We start from the raw sequence: 17,365 nt of genomic DNA on the forward strand, positions 1-17,365 counted from the left end.
ATATATATATCACTTGAACTTCTTGATATATATATATATATATATATATATATATATATATATATATATATATATATATATATATATATATATATATATATATATATATATATATATATATATATATATATTACTTTCCTATTCTTTGCCTTTCCTATTAGACATTTTTTTAACTCCATGCATGATATTGTTATGCCTCATTGCACTAGAAGAAATATATGTTAGTTACAGTTAAAAGTAAAGCGAAGAGTAGTTTTTTATGAGAGAGTGAGCTGCGTGTTTATCAGTTCCTCCTCACAACCGAGCCGACCTCATCCACTTGTCAACTATCATGTCACTACAGTCACTTGTTGATACCAGTTGGAAGAGCGTCGCAGGGAGGTAAGGATGTGCAACCTTCTTCCTCTCGTTTTCCTAGTTACCAGCCGCATTGTTTTAATTAATATCAAATTTGGCTTTAGGACTAATATTGGTCATCATTATGTGTGGGAAATACTATTCCTTAGGCTTTGACAACACAACATACGGCTGCACCAAGTGACGTTAACGTTGTCACAATTTCACAATATTTTAGTTGTCGTTAACTTATGTTGTTCGATAAAGCATATTCAAATTTAACTAATGTTGAGTGCTTAATGTGACAATTTACAAATGGTTATTAGATTTGACAATATCCTATTGGGGATCACTTTAAGATTAACTTCCCTGACATTAACCTACGTTTTGCTTTTTGCTTTTATCCTCTTCACCACTGATCAGCTCGTTAGCTGCTTGGGCGATCGGTCACGTCTCTGTTACGCACTGTTGGCAAGTACTGGGCATGCACCGGCTCCTGAATGTACCTGAACCTGCTCCAGTGTTGGTCAAGTCTGGTCTTGAAAGAGCTCACACTCGGTGCCGTCACAACACTTTCTGGTAGATTGTTCCAAGAGTTCACAACTCTCACTCAGAAAAAGTTACCCCTCACAGTTTTCTGGACCTGCGGCTTCTTCAATCTTGAGCTGTGACCCCTTGTGGGGCGAGCGTCTGCCAGCTCCAAGTAAGGACACTCAACTGAGTAGTGCCCTCTGAGATGCTTATACACCTCAACTAGGTCCCCCCTTGCCCATCTGTAGTATAAGCTAGGCAAGTTCAGGCGCTCTAATCTCTCAGGGTTGCTGAGGTGCCGAAGTGCAGGCACCAGTCTGGTGGCCCTCCTTTGAACATTTTTAATCAACTGACAGTCCCTAGCATATCTCGGGGACCAGACAGGGTGACAGTACTCCAGATGGGGAAGCACTTCACTCTTGAAGATCGTTACGAGGGACGGACAGTCTAGATATCTGAACGACCTTCTTATAAGACCCAATACTTTATTTGCCTGGTTTACCTTCTTCTCGCAATGGCTCAAGAACTTCAGCTCATTGTCAACATACACACCTTGGTCCTTCTCACATTCAGTCTCAACTAGTGCAGTTTCTTCATCCCATTGGGACATATGATACGCCTCCTTACTGTTGGTACGCCCCAGGTACATCCTCTTACACTTCGTGACATTGAATCTCAGCAGCCATTTCCTCGACCATTCCTGGAGCTCTTCACAGTTCGCGTGGCTCTTGATTTCCCGAAATAACTTGCCGTCATCGGCAAACATTTGTATGGAGGAGTGTACAACGTCAGGCATGTCATTTATGAAGCAAACAAACAACAGCGGGCCCAATACACTGCCCTGTGGCACCCCACTTGTGACAGGTACAGATGACGATTTTGTGCCATTAATCACCACACACTGCTGGTGTTCATGTAGAAAGTCTTCTATCTACGCTAGGACATTTCCCCGAATTCCGTACACTGTCGAAAGCCTTGGCAAAATCTAGGTATATTTTGTCGATATTACCACCCCGTTCCAGAATATGGGTCCAAATACCCAATACCTTGAGCAATTGTGTTAAGTAGAAACACCCCGGCATAAAACCGTGTTGGCAATCCTTTACAAGGTTGTTCCCTAGTAGATGTTCCATCACGGCATCTCTGATAATACTCTCAAATAATTTACATATTATGCTGGTTAAGCTCACCGGTCTATAGTTGAACATAGAGTGACGATCATGGTGGTTAATCTACTTAGAGATGCAATAGGCCTAGGGCGAATCCTCAGGTGACCATTGTCATCACTGATTTATGACCGTTTTTCACACTTGAGTGAGTTATTCGTGATTACCTGAAGGCAGTTCTCCATGGTGCAGTCTCTTGCAGTGTCTCTCATCAGGTTTTTAACTATGAGGTCATTTCTTACAACCTCTCTCCATGTTTATTCTTGTCCTGCCCCAGGCTCTCCTCCCCTCCACATATAGACTCTTGCAGCTCTTGATCAGGTTGGCTTCCCCCAAACCATCTCAACTTGCCTCTGTCCAAAACATTACTAATACTGTACTGTACTCTGAATACCCAGTTACCCTCTTAGCTCTGAACAGGGCCTCCTGTCTTTCAGTGTCTCATTACACATGCATCTCACCATCTTCTCATCATCTCGCTCAAGCCTACATATGTCATCCTCTTTGATTGATAATAGTCTGAAAGACTGATTCATGAAAAGGAGCAATTTCAGTAAAACTTTCAATTGAAGAAAACTTCTTTTTTGCCTCGAGGATATCCTGATGATGTGAAGGAATTACTATTTGCTTTTTGTTTTTCCCTAAGTTTTGTTAAGAGTAAAAATGGTCGTCCATGTACTGTACAGGAGCTAAAACAACTATCTGTGCAGGTGGGGGGGTCGATATACTCCAAAATTTTACGTGTGACTAGTGACAGCTCTCATACACCAAAATTTATCATCCACGGTTTCATATTGTTTCCCACAAAGTATTCACAGATAAGTTGTTTTAACTACTGTACAGGAGAATACTGTTTGTGGACAACTTTTGACACACTTCCCAGTGAATGACTTAGCATTAATCAAGCATTTCTCTATCAGGGGAGTTAGGTTAAGTTGGGTTAGGTTTGGTTGGTTTATCTATGATAAATCATTAGCTGCTGGGAAATGTTCGGGTGTCTGAAATGCTGTTCAGGCAAAATCACCAAACTAATACAGGTACTTTAAAATGAAAATTGCAAATTGTTTTTATTTGATGCTACAGTACAGTACATTACAGCTTCTCCCTGACTTATGACGGGGTTAGGGACCCAAATCCAAGTCGTATGTCCGGGTGGTCGTAAGTCGAGTGGGTCGTAAGTGGGAGAGTAGCTGTACTGCATATTATTATCAGAATATTTTTATTCGTCTACAAAAATTGTCTAATACAGTATTACCATTTTGTGTGTAGTGCAGTATTTGGAACAGATCCATTAATGTCTCTGAAACATTTGTCTCTTGATGCTCGCATACACAGACAATAATGGTGTTGCAGGAAGCTAGCGGTAACAAGTGATACTTAGTTGAGCATGACGAAAACAACAAAGACAATTTTATTTTAGGTGTTATTACTAATTTGATTTATGAAAGGTCAGGTTAGGTTAGCTTATGTTATTTTGATGATGAAATTTTGTTCTGTCTCGTGGGTGTTAGTTTTGACAGTAATAATTTCCAGTATTTACACATATAAGTACAATACAAAAAATTATGGTTAGGTTATATAAGGCTATTTCAGCTTTTTTTAGATGTGAGAATTTTTCCCGTCAGTGTACTGCACAGTTTCACGGCGGATTCTTACTTATCAAAGGAAGGCTACAGGTAGGAGAATAAATCGTGGTGAAGTTTACCTCCGAGATTATTATAAGGTATTGGTCGGTAGGTTTAAGACCGAGATCAGAAAAGCCAAGAGGAATACTGTAATGAACTGAAGGTATCAAGGGAGGCGAAGTCAAACCCCTAGAGATTCCATCAAATGTATCAAACAAAAACACGAGAAAAAATTGGACCAATACAGTCAGATACCGGTGAGCTAACTGATAACGACGGAAAAATAAGCAATGATCTGAATAAATATTTTTCAGCAGTTTTCACGACCGAAAATTTAAACATGATTCCCGAGGCACTGAGTATACAGCTGCTCCCCTACTTACAACAGGGTTAGGGACCCAAATCTAGGTAATGAGTCGAAAATGCTTAAATAATACATAGAAAATCTAAAATGGGTGTCTCTTTTTTTTTTCTCAGCACCACAGAACTCTCACTTTTAAGCTTGCCAGCCATTTTAAAGTGAATTATAAACGAAAATTTGTCAGTACACAGCGCAATCACTGACATTGGGACTCGAAAATACGTAATTTGACAAAATTTTGTTGCGACTGAGGCGGTCATATGTCTGGGTGGTCGTAAGTCGAGTAGGTCGTAAGTCAGGGAGTAGCTGCATACAGAGATATTGAAGAAAATAGATTAAGCAAGATAGTAGTGACTAGTAACTATGTTAGTAAGCAAATAGACAAGCTAAAGCCTAATAAGTAGCCAAGTCCTGATGAGATATTTGTCAGAGTATTAAAGGAATGTAAGGAAGAGCTTACTGTAGTATGCCCTTAGCAAAGTTGTTTAACATGTCATTAAAAACGGGTGTACTACCAGAATCCTGGAGGATAGCGAATGTGATACCGATTTTCAAGAAGGGAGATAGATCACTATCCTCTAACTACCGCCCAATCAGTTTAACATCAATTGTAGGCAAATTACTGGAAGCAATCATTTCAAACTCTATTTGAAATCACCTGGAGAAGCACAAGTTGATCAATGATTCCCAACATGGCTTCACAAGTGGGCGTTCACGTCTGACTAATCTATTAACATTCTTTTCAGCTGTTTTCGAATCAGTGGACGAGGGGCACAATTAAGATGTAGTATATCTTGACTTTAGCAAAGCCTTCGACAGAGTCCCCCACGAAAGACTAATAAGAATAGTGGAGGCTCATGGCATTGGAGGAGATATTCTAAAATGGATTAAGGCGTGGTTACAGGACAGGAAACAGCGAGTTAGCATTAGCGGCACTAAATCCGATTGGAGCAACATCACTACCCAAGGCTCAGTACTTGGACCATTACTATTTATTATATACATAAACGACATAAATATCGGCATAGACAGCAACATAAGTAAATTTGCTGATGACACTTAAATAGGGTGTGTAATTAAATCTGACGAGGACTCGGCAAAACTACAGGAAGATCAAAGAAAATTTTTGAATGGTCTGAAAATGGCAGATGAAATTCACTGTGGACAAATGTAAAGTACTTAGTCTAGGAGATGTAAACAGAGAAGCCAGATGAACAACGATGTTATAGAGAAATCCGACTGCGAGAAAGATTTACGAGTAATGATAAGTAGGAATCTTAAGCCAAGTAAACAATGTGTATTTGTTCAAAACAAGGCTAATAAAGTACTTGAGTTCATAGAAAGGAGTGTTAGTTACAAGACTAGTGAGGTCATCCTAAAACTATATCTTGTGCTTGTGAGACCTCACTTGGATTAGGCAGTTCAATTCTGGTCACCGTATTACAGAATAGATATAGAATCCTTGGAAAGAATTCAGAGGAGAATGACAAGACTAATCCCGGGCATTACGAACCTTGAGTACAGAGACAGGTTAAAGCATCTTAATTTGCACTCCCTCGAGAGACGTAGAGTGAGGAGCGATATGATAGAGGTGTATAAATGGAAGTCAGGGCTGAACAAAAGGGACATTATAAAGGTACTCAAACTATCCAACCAGGAGTGAACTCGTAACAATGGTTTTAATTTAGACAAATTTAGATTTAAGCGCGAAATAGGTAAACATTGGTTTGGAAATAGAGTAGTGGACGAGTGGAACAAGTTACCAAACATCATCATTAACTCGAATACGCTGGATAGCTTCAAATATAGGTTGGATGGATATATGAGCAATAGGGGTTGTGTGTAAATGGGACTGCCCAGTATGGGCCAACAGGCCCACTGCAATTTCCTCTATTCTTATTTTCTTAAGTTTTCTGTGTGTATCTCATCACTTGTGACGGTTGTTCGCCAATGTTTTATGAAATGATAAATAGGTTCTATGGAAATAGTGAAAAAGCAATACTTTTTCCCACAATCATGGCGTAACACCGACAGGAATAAAATGCCCAAATTTTGAAAGGTTGTACATGTATATTACACAAATTTAAATTTGTAGAAATGTGAAGGGTCATATGTTGTGCCAAATGCGGAACAAAGACGTTGGTGTAATTTCACAGTAAGCAATGTCAAAAGCTCGTTCTTAGAAGCAAATACACAATATCTCTACTTTTGACTATTTCACTGGCCTCACTGGATTGTTCAAAATTCATGTGAGGAAATGGGCATTTCTATGGAGAGAAGAGATGGCAAAGGATGTTGGACTCACATTGCCAGAGGAGGTGAAAAGGGCTATGTTTGAATGCCTTGATTACTTTCATCAAGAATTGGAGATTCTTTCATAGGCAATGGATCTCATCCTGTTAATCTTTGCTGCTATTCAGCCAAACTCTTCGGTTGTTGCAACAGAAGAAGAACTTCGGAAATGAATCCCAAAATTGACTAAAAGTTCGATGAATTCTCTGATGAGGATATTAGTGTGGAAACTGGATGACTTTGGAGACACTTGAAAGCTGCCAAAATCAGCCTTCAAGAAGTGGACTGCAAAGGAAGGGTCCGCCCCGGGTGCCAAATACTCTAAGTACGCCCCTGCCGGCATATTACATACAGTGCACTTAAAGTCTGCAACATCCTGCACTCTTCCATGTACTGTACTGTACACCACTTCTGTTTATGGAATAAAAGGCTCAATTTGATTTTACTGTACAGTACAGGAGGTCCCCGGGTTACGAACGGGTTCTGTTTCTGAGAGCGTTTGTAAGTCTGATTTGTACGTAAGATGGAACACATGCTATATGTATCCTGTACTTACAGAACAATATTTAAAATCCCACTAGATCATAGCCTAAGTCTTTATATACTTCTAAAATCACCTATGAAAGACGAGAAGAAATAGAATGGCAAAATACAGTAAATGAAATTAAAAAATAAGTCTTCAGGTAAATAAAATACTGTAAATTTCAAGTTCATCCCCATTCGTATTAGGAATTCACCACATGTACAATGAAAGAAAACTTGAATAAAACCACAATATTATAAAGTACTGTACAGTACATACTGTATCTGTATAGGTAATAGAACTCTGAGGATAACTCAAAACATCAAGACTTATTTCCAGTACAGTACTGTACTTAAGGGTTGTGCACTGATTACCACGCAGTGTGTATCCAAGTTTAGCAGTCACTTCATACAATCTAGCGGCCGCTAAACTTGAGATACGTAATGACCGTGCTTCGTTCCCGAGCCCAGTGCCAATGTCGTTTATTTTTTTATTTTTTTTTATTTTTTTTTTTACAATTTCAGCCCATCTATAGCCACAATTGTACTACAGAAGCAACACTACCACCCCTTGCAGCACACAAAAGCTGCCTTTTCTGCTCTTTCTTCACTCTCACGCCCCATTGATTCATCCATATAACTTAGCCACTGCAGTAGGACTCATCATGAAGTTACACAGTAGAGGTGATCGCTAACTCGAACAGTGTGCGTGACTAACTGGTGAGAGATTAAAAAACAAAGGCTGCGTGACGTCACGAGTGTAAGTACACAGCCGCTAGATTAGCGCCTGTGCTAAACTCGATGTTTGGGGAATTTTAGCTTGACAGCTAAACACGCGAATCGCTAAACTTGAATGTTGCTAGTCCCAAGTACTATATTCATTGTAATTAACTTACATAAATTATACTTTTACCCAAATAATACTCTCCTAATATAATATGTTTGAAGATATGACATGCGTACTGTAATCTTTTAATTTATTTAACTTCAGTACCTTAGCTAACTTATTTGACAGCCTGTAGGTCACTAGCTTGTTGCTTTCCACACACACCTGCGAATGACACCAATCACTGAATTATCAGCTTTTATTGGAAAGGTTCCAATGAGCACTGCCAGACTGGAGTACTGTTTAGTATAGTATTGTTCACAGTGCTGTTGTTGCCAACTCCTAAAGGTAGTGCTGCTAATGTTGTTCAATTTATAAGTCTATATTCAATGCAAATACATTAGCTGAAAGAAATTATAAAATTACATAACAAAATGTGTATGTAGCCAGACATGGGGTAATCATAATCTGTAATCATAATTAATTACAGTTTTTTAAGTATGTATTCGTAATTGATTACATTCCTATTTTTGGCAAAGTAATCACAATTGTAATCTATTACTTTCAAAATGTAATCATAACCACGATTACTTTCATGATTACAGTAGTGAGTACATTCAGTACCGGTACTTCATTTCCTTTTCTTACAATACTGAGCTCATGATTTTCAATTCAGTCATCTACATTCGGCCCTTTATATGACTCGGCAAACATTCACCATCCACATTATGTCGGTGATACTCTAACTGCTGCAGTAGTAACAAAATATCGAGACAGTAAGTTTTTAAACACTCATGCTGGTAACCACTGATTTATGTCTAAGCATACACAGAATCTGCTAGCACACAGACTTAGGGTTACCATTTTATCAATTTAGTGACGCTTCAGCAACGTTACAGTGCGAATTTGTGTATTATTATGAGATTAAAGCAGACTGTAAGTGTAATCCACACACAAACTGGACGTGTCAACTGTCTCACTGATTTTATTTGTGTTATTGTTTTGTAAACTGAATTCGTAATACTTCTGAATATACACTATTGTTTTGATAATCTACATTTACTGAAAGTAATGTCTTTGGTATATCTGAGTAACAGTATACAGGCACTGTACATTTAATTTTATCAGACCACTAAATTACCTATACTATCCTCTTATAAGCATTTTTGTTCATGATATTCCAAAACTTCAGAACACTCCACAGTTATTTAGGTCAGATACATTTCTGTGTTTATAATTTCCATATTAATCTTATGAAAATTTGGATCCATATATTAAAGATTTTGATTTTGTCTTGTCTATTAAATGCCCGTACCATTATGTATACGGTAATGCATTATGTCTCAGAAAATATGATTTAATTGTACCAGGTTGACAAACAGCAAAGTAAATTGAGTTCTTGTAGTATGTTCGTTTATATATGCATATTCCTTTTGAAGTAATCATGGTTACACATCATGTAATCGTAATCATAAAATTACCATGTACAGTTTTGGTAATCGATTACGGTCTCTCCTCGACTTACGGCTGTCATTGTCGTTATATTATATTAAAATATTTTACATTACAGTCGGCCCTTAACATTCGCAGGGGTTAGGTCACAGAGATACCCGTGAATGTTAAAAATCCGTGTACTATTGCTGCCCCCCCCCCCCCAAAAAAAATCCCTGGTCCCCCATGTCCTTATTTATCGTATATACCCGTGTGTAGTTCGAGTTTTTAAGACCAAATTATTTGGAAAGAATTGGGGGTCGACCTCTAAACGGGTAATAGTTTTGTTAGGTTGAAAAATATTTACCAGTAAACAATGGAAACGATGCACCAACACACCACCAGCTGTGAGTGTCGGTACAGTTGCCAGGGCAGATCTCTTGCGAGCCCAAAGTAGCCAAATCCATGGTATGGTAGCACAGGATGATGTAAAACAAAGTATTCATTTATTAAAGTTAATTTATAGATACTGGACATAAATTTTTGTTCATTACATTTGAAACATCAATCTTTGTTAATTAATTTTGAAACAAGAGAAAACTACGATACTAGATTTTCATTAAAATATTACATCACAAGTATATTTTACCTTAACTGTGACTGAATGAATATATTCTCGGAAATAAATATGGAAATGTAATATTTTTGCTGGAATGACGTACATATTATAGTGGGAAGTGGGATAAAATCATGATGAAAGACTTTCGCTTTCTTTCGTTGTTCAAAATATTTTACCGTAATCGCTTTTCGAATGGTTTTCAGTTAAAAAAACTGTTGTACTCGTACTGTATTACAATAATATTCTATCCTATCATTAGCCTTATAATCCCACAACTGAAAACCATTCGAAAAACGATTACGGTAACATCTTTTGAATGAAAGAAAGCGAGTCATTACTTTCGTCACTTTCCACTGTAATACATACATCATTTCAGCAAAAATATTACATTTCCATGTTCTCAGAAATAAATGGTAGTTTTGTTGAAACGTAATGTACAGTATTTAATATTAAAATGCAAAAATAGCTATAAAAACAATTAATACACCCGTAATGTACTGGCTGGCATCTCGTCCTTGCTCCCGCGTCCAAGGTCACCACTCCTCCCAACTCGCTCCCTCTGCCTCCTCCACCTCCTCACCGTCGCTACTGCCGACAACAAACACAAATGTTTTGTGAATAACTGCACCTCCACTTCCTATGTACAGTACTGAACTGTACTGTGCTGTGCATTTTTACAAACAATAAACATGGCAAGAAAAGCTAATAAAAAAAAAGAGATACAAATTTCACTTTAATGTACAGTTCCTATCCTTGGCGACAGGACGGGGGTCCTCGGGCTCATCGTCACTCAATTCCATAATGGGTGGTGAAGTGGGGGCGACGGTGGATTCAGCTGCTTCCTCACTGCCGCCAGTGATTGATGGTGTTAAATCTCTCCTTCGGTGATCAAAGAACATGGTGATGGGGAGTTGTCGTCTTTTTCATTCATTTCTTCCATGATGTTTTTGTATGGAGCGAAAACGTCATCCATCCCTCGCATGAATTTCAGGGCACGCACCATGGAGGGGTCCATACTATAGCCCAGGTTTTTCAGTGCCTCAATATTCCTGGTCATCTCCCCCAACTTCTCCAACGTTATTTCTTGGTGCTCTTCCTCTTCCTCATCCTCTTTCCCTTTCGCTTCCTCTTCCTTGCCTGAGTCTACTAACTCCTGTAGATCCTCCTCGGTCAGCTCAGTGTCTTGCTCTTCAATTAGCTCCCTAATCTCGTCCTCTGCCATGTCCTGGAAGCCTTCAGCAGCCACTTTCCTTGACAGTGCCAGGGTCTTTCTGAATATTTTCATTAAAATCCATCAAAATCATTTTCCTTGTCATCGTCTTAAGCACCAAACAGCACCTCCCAGTCTTCTTCTTGAACAGGGCTAGAGGGTACGTGTTTTTCGAATCGTTTTCAATTAAAAAAATGTTACAGCACATGTATATTTTACCTAAACTGTGCCTGAATGAATATATTCTCAGAAATAAATAGTAGTTTTGCTGAAACGTGATGTATTTCAATGTAAAATAGGATAAAATACATGACAAAAATAAGACTTTACCTAACCTTCCAATGTTCAAGAGATGTTACTCGTTTTTTAATAGTTTTCGGTTAAAATACTGTTATATTACAATGATATTATATTCATACTGTGCTTGATATACTACATTCACGGAAATGTAATATTTTTGCTGAAATGACGTACGTATTACAGTGGAAAGTGACGAAAACAATGACTTTCGCTTTCTTTCGTTCAAAAGATGTTACCGTAATCGCTTTTCGAATGGTTTTCAGTTAAAAAACTGTTGCATCACAAGTGAATTAGGATAGAATATTATTGTAATACAACAGTTTTTAAACTGAAAACCATTCGAAAAGCGATTACGGTAACATCTTTTGAGCGAAAGAAAGCGAGTCATTGCTTTCGTCACTTTCCACTGTAATACATACGTCATTTCAGCAAAATATTACATTTCCATATTCTCAGAAATAAATAGTACTTTTGCTGAAACGTGATGTATTTCAATGTAAATTAGGATAAAATACATGACGAAAACAAGAGACTTTACCTAACCTTCCGATGTTCAAGAGATGTTACTCGTTTTTTTAGTAGTTTTCGGTTAAAATACTCTTATATTAGTGATATTCTATTCATACTGTGCTTGACATAATACATTCACGGAAATGTAATATTTTTGCAACTACAATGCTGATGTCAACACAAGCGTGGTTACAGCGAGACTGACTGAGTGAGGGAGAGCTATGCGTGTGTGTGTGTGAGGTTGCGGGAGCGAGCGGTGTCCCGTGTTCGGTGCCGCGCGCGAGTTGAATGGCGCGCGATTTGAATGTACTTCAATTACTTCAAAGTACAGAATATTCCTCTGGCGGGGCAATCCGCGTATTTGCGAATCTGTGAATGCTAAACCCACGTATGTGAAGGGCCGACTGTATTTTCAAATCTAGACATTTGGTCATAAGGTCTTACGACAACTTCGGCTGGCACGCTGCCACATGTGTACAGCATTCATGTCGTATCCCGCTCAGTTTGTCTTAAAAAGGTAAAAGTTTTACAATTGTTACCTGTACTATGTATTATTTTCGTCTGTTCGACTTACGACTCAATCGATGTACGACCTGGTCGTCGGAACGGAACCCCGTCGTAAGTGGAGGAGAGACTGTCTACTGTATTACCAATGTAATCGCCCCATGTCTGCTGTTAGCCTCACTTTTTTTTTTTTTAGCTGGTCACATAACTTGCACGTAAGGTTCAAACTTTCTTTCCAAAGTTTATCACCAATAAAGAAATATTCATTAATATATGGCCAAGGGTGGGCGCATACTGTAGTGTACGCCTCATTCTTTGGCATCTTTGAAACATGGCCACAGGGATGTCCTCATTTGTTGCAGACATTATGACTGGCCTGAGACAAATGCAAAACACACTGGTTCTGTAACCGCTATTGTCCAAGCTTGAATCAGTGTTATGCAACAACTTGTTTTTATGACAAACAGAACTGTGAACACAGAGTCTGACCAGCAAGTTACATTTTGCAGTCAGTGCTGCCTCAGTCATGTATAATGTCGATTGCACTTGGGGAACCAAATAATTAGTACAACATATTTGGATAAATTATTAATTGGTTTTGTCTAAATGCCGTTAATGTTTTCTTAACAAAAAATTAAAATTAGCAGCGTTAATGGTATCTGTAACAGATCGTTAGTGTTGGTAATTTTAGCATTACTGTTTCTAGCACTGATTGTTCAGTGGTCTGTTGCTGCTAAAATCACACATGAATTCTTGATGGTGTGTTGTCTTTTGGGGGGAGCATGTGTAGGTTTAGGAGACATTCAGAACTACTGTACTGTACTTTTACTGTTGTTTTTTTATGGCGTATTACCATTTAAAGGAGATAAAGATGAAAGTCAGGGTTGAACTTTAGATGACTAGCCAGATGTTAGATATCCCAGCCAGATTTTTAAGAGATAGTTCTACTGGATTAAAATTATCATTACCACTTGTTATAAATACAATAGTTCCATTAACACTAAGTGCCATATGAAAATAAATTTGCCACCAGTACTCCTGTCTTGGAAAAATGACAGATCAGATATAAATAGTATCCTGTGTATTGCATCTGAACTCTTTGAAAGAGTGGTGTACGTTCAAGTAGAAAATACAGTAGCTTTGTAATGATGATACCTCTACAGTAATTTGTACAGTTATCAGTCAGGTTTTAGGAGATGTAATTCAACTGACACTTGTGTCAGCCATCTTACTGGTCATATCAGGACCCAAATAACATGTGGAAATTACACAGGGATGGTAATGTTAGATTTACAGAAAACCATTGACACAGTGGATCATGATATACTGTGTGAAAAACTGCAGGTTCATGGTACTGAATTGGTTCTGCTCACTGGCTCATATCATAGCACCAGGAAACAATTGATAATGTAAATGATACCAAATCAGTATCCTTGATAATAATTATTGAGTCATACAGGGGAGTATGTTGGCACCTTCACTTTTACTGTGTTAATGACATGCTTATTGGTGTTATTGTAAACTTTTGTGTGAGGTAGAGATCAAAGGACGATCTGTAGCTAACATGTTATCATCTGAACCGAGTCATTTAAACAATGGTTGATAAATCTTGATACAGTACTGTATCTTGGGATGACTGAAGCAACATTATATGGATCAAAGAATAAACTCAGAAATATTAATATTAATGTAAAGCCGTATAACAAATCTAACTGGAGTCTCACCTCGGTGAAACACCCGGGGGTTAACTCTCTGACATGGTGGTGTGACCGCCTCATGGGACTAGGGCACAGGACATGCCTGGGTTATAATATTACCAAGTTTTCACTATACTGTAATGTGGGATATTGTTGGGAAATACAGTGAAACTTGTTACTCCAAATTAATTGGTGGGAAATGTGAACCAGATTATTACAAATTTCAAATCCCTAAGGCCTACTACATAGAGATAATTGGCTAATTCATAGCTGTACAGTATTGAAAAGGTATAACAATAACCTGTAAAACACAAATAAATGTGATTATATATTTAAATAAGTGACTACCTTTATCTCCAAAGGGCTCCTGGCTCGTGAAGGTACTGTAGTGTAGAGGCAGTGAAGGTAGGTAGTATGGGGCAGTTTTTGATCACTATACTGTACTACAGTACTGTACAGTACTCATGTACTACTAAATCAATTACTGTATACACTAATTTTGAGTCACTATCTCGAAGATCTGCACTTAAACACTTACTGTATACTGTACTGTATACTGTAGTTTTTCATCAGATTGTGAAATATTTTGAGAAGGTTCAGGAGGTGTAGTACAGTAATAACACTGAGACCTGACACTCCTCTAAGACTTCGACCAGAATGGAAAGAAATGGAGGGGCCAGGAATTCACACATTGCTTGACATACAGTAGATTCAGAGACGCTCACCACGTTATCTGGATTAACAAGGTTTCATTGTACCGTTACCTGTCGCTTGTTAGATTCCAAAACATAGAAAAAGATGGTTGTCTCTTGATTTTTAATTCATATACTATACTGTACAGATTATAGTTGTTGAAGCACTTAATTATTATTGATGATTTTTTGACAGTCTCAACATATTGATTTAGGAAATTTGTTCTCAGTCAAGAAGCTGAAAGTTGGTTCACTTTATTCATTATGTCATGTCAGGACTTACTAAGAATAGCTTACCCGTTTCATAAATAATCATTACAGTATTAATCATAGCAAATTATGAGCCTCCTAGGCTTATACCCATAATGATTGTGAAAGCCATATCATTAACTCAGCTAGACTTCAAAGGCAGAGCTCATGGCCTAAGGGGCCTTATATTTTTTATGGGGTTCCTCAAGGAGTACAGTACTGTACTATACAATAGCTGTTTTTTATTGCTATCCAGCCGAGAGTCACCTGGTTCTCAGCTTGTACATCTGTGAACCATTTGGACTATAAAAAAAAAAAACTACTGTGGTGTTGGGAAGTTTGTAAGATATAATTATCATTCTTCCTTAATGTACTCAATTGTTAGAAAGTACTGTAGAGTTAAGTTACTGATCTCCCTCTACATGACAGGTGAAACATGGACTTCTAATTATTCCTTTCTGGAGCTCTTGTTCTTTTGGTAATGTTAACTACCGGTAACCATTAAGAATAGTCTGTCAGTGTTGTCAAGGATGTCCAGATGTCCTAGACTGACATCATAGTGTATGTGGGCACTTGGGTGCCTAGATCCAAACTCAGCCAAAAAATGTAATTTCAGGATCAGTCATTCGTTTTGTTGAAGTTTAATTTCCCAGTACAGTCCTCAAGTGTGAAGGTGAAACAGAAATCATGGAAACATTTCTCATCTGGTCTGACTTCACCTCATCCCTGGTTGCCAAGAAGTGTCTTGTGTCTTTGTTCTTCTGTTTGTCTTGTATTTTGTGTCTGGTCCATAACTTCTTAACCAGGTGAGAGATTTAATGAAATAGTACACAGATGTATGCTGTACTGTATTATAAGATGGTGTTGCATTACACCTTCAGACTACCTGTAATGTGCCAGATTAAGTACATGTACAGTACAAGATTCATAGATTAATTGGCTCTCATATCCAGGATTATCAGTTCGTTAGACCAGTTGCTTGTACTTTAAGTAGAATAATTAACTTGCTTTGACAGGGAATGATGTACAGTACAGTACAGTACATTAATTTAAAACTTTTAAACTTTTGAAATTTATTATGTCATGAAAGTACTGTTTCATTACTGTACCTTCATTATTCTGCTTCCACAGCATTTTTTTCTATCTTGGAATTTTTTATTACAGCAAAACTATATAGGGAAAGCTTCAGTCTTTCTTTCCATGTTAAGTACTGTACAGTATGTGCAACACAAATTCGTGGAGCTCTCCTTCGTGTGTATTTACAGCTGAATCGCCAGGCAAGAGATGAAGGTTGTGATGCGTATGGTGGGGGGTGAAGGAGGGGGTTTTGAGAATTGCAATTAAAAGCCAGGTAGCGACGTGTCCTCCTAATATTACTTATTAAGTATTTATTAGATGTTTTAATTGCCTGTATGTTGGCTTGGCGAGTTAGCTAGGAATTAACATACCTAGGTAACATTGCCGAGCGTCGCATTCCGACTTGAACAAAAAGAGTAGTTACTGTAGTTGTTTGTTTTTGTTGTTATTACCAAATATTAAATCTGAATGTCCTTTGATGTCAAGTATGCTACAATGGGGTTATGAAACACTGATAATCACCATGTGGTTTATCTGAGAAGAGGCTCTTGTGGCTATCTCCGAGATTACACGCTCGTTGAGATCTTGGTCTAAATGTTATCCGTGGAGCTTCTCTTACATGCAAGTCTGTATGAAAGATTCTGGGGTAGAGTTGTGATAGAGAGTTTGATATATAGTGTATGTATTGACTAGTGTAGTTATATTTGAAAATTTATATCTTAAAAATAAGTTTTGATACTTGTATGAAAACTTATAAGATGGTTTATCATACTGTATTGTAGAGTGTTTTAGTACTGTACAGTGGTATCTCAGTTGATCTTGAGGACATGAAGAGTTAGGAGGATGAACTCTTAGACTTTATGAAACTCCATGTATAGCTACAGCTACTTTGACTGTACTTTCACCACCAGTCATTGTCCAACAAAAGTATCTTCTCTTGGATGCTGAAGTAAGGATTCCTCATCTGATACTTCTTACTTAAGCTTGCTGAAGGATTTTATTTATTTCTATTTTTTTTCTGGCCTGTAGGAGAAGCATCTTGAGAGACAAGGTGGATGATTTGTGGTCAAATACAAGGTTGTGACTTATTGTTGCGCGAAGATGTAAATGGGTAATGGTGGCCAGGGTGTGGTATACAGTATGGCAGTGCACCATGGCAGCTTGTGGAAGGGGCTTCAAATGCTTGCTGGTAGTGTCCTCACTCTTAACACGCCTTGCTAACTTACGATGCTAATGGTTAATAGTTAGGTTAAGTGTCTTGGGATGGTTCAAATCACCAGTGAAGGATTCATTATTGTTAGGGGATTGGGTGTACAATATTTTGACAGAAAATAAGTTAAATTCTGATTTTTATATTACATGACAGTATATGGTGGTTATTAAAGCTTATGGTGGAATAGATTTAGAAACTTTGTTT

General features: G+C 37.9%; 1 protein-coding gene across 3 annotated transcripts in view; it reads left to right on the top strand.

Moving 5' to 3' along the window:
- The first annotated feature begins 301 nt into the window (after nucleotides 1-301).
- Nucleotides 302-17,365, top strand: part of LOC121853517 (cationic amino acid transporter 3-like) — a 76,901-nt gene continuing 59,837 nt past the window's right edge. For all 3 annotated transcript variants that reach the window (XM_042347671.1, XM_042347672.1, XM_042347673.1), the window contains exon 1: nucleotides 302-381. The gene's annotated coding sequence lies outside the window, so the exon portion shown is untranslated. The remainder of the gene's footprint in view (nucleotides 382-17,365) is intronic.

This window comes from Homarus americanus, unplaced genomic scaffold (assembly GCF_018991925.1).
Source record: "Homarus americanus isolate GMGI-L3 unplaced genomic scaffold, GMGI_Hamer_2.0 scaffold4896, whole genome shotgun sequence".
Lineage (NCBI taxonomy): Eukaryota > Metazoa > Arthropoda > Malacostraca > Decapoda > Nephropidae > Homarus > Homarus americanus.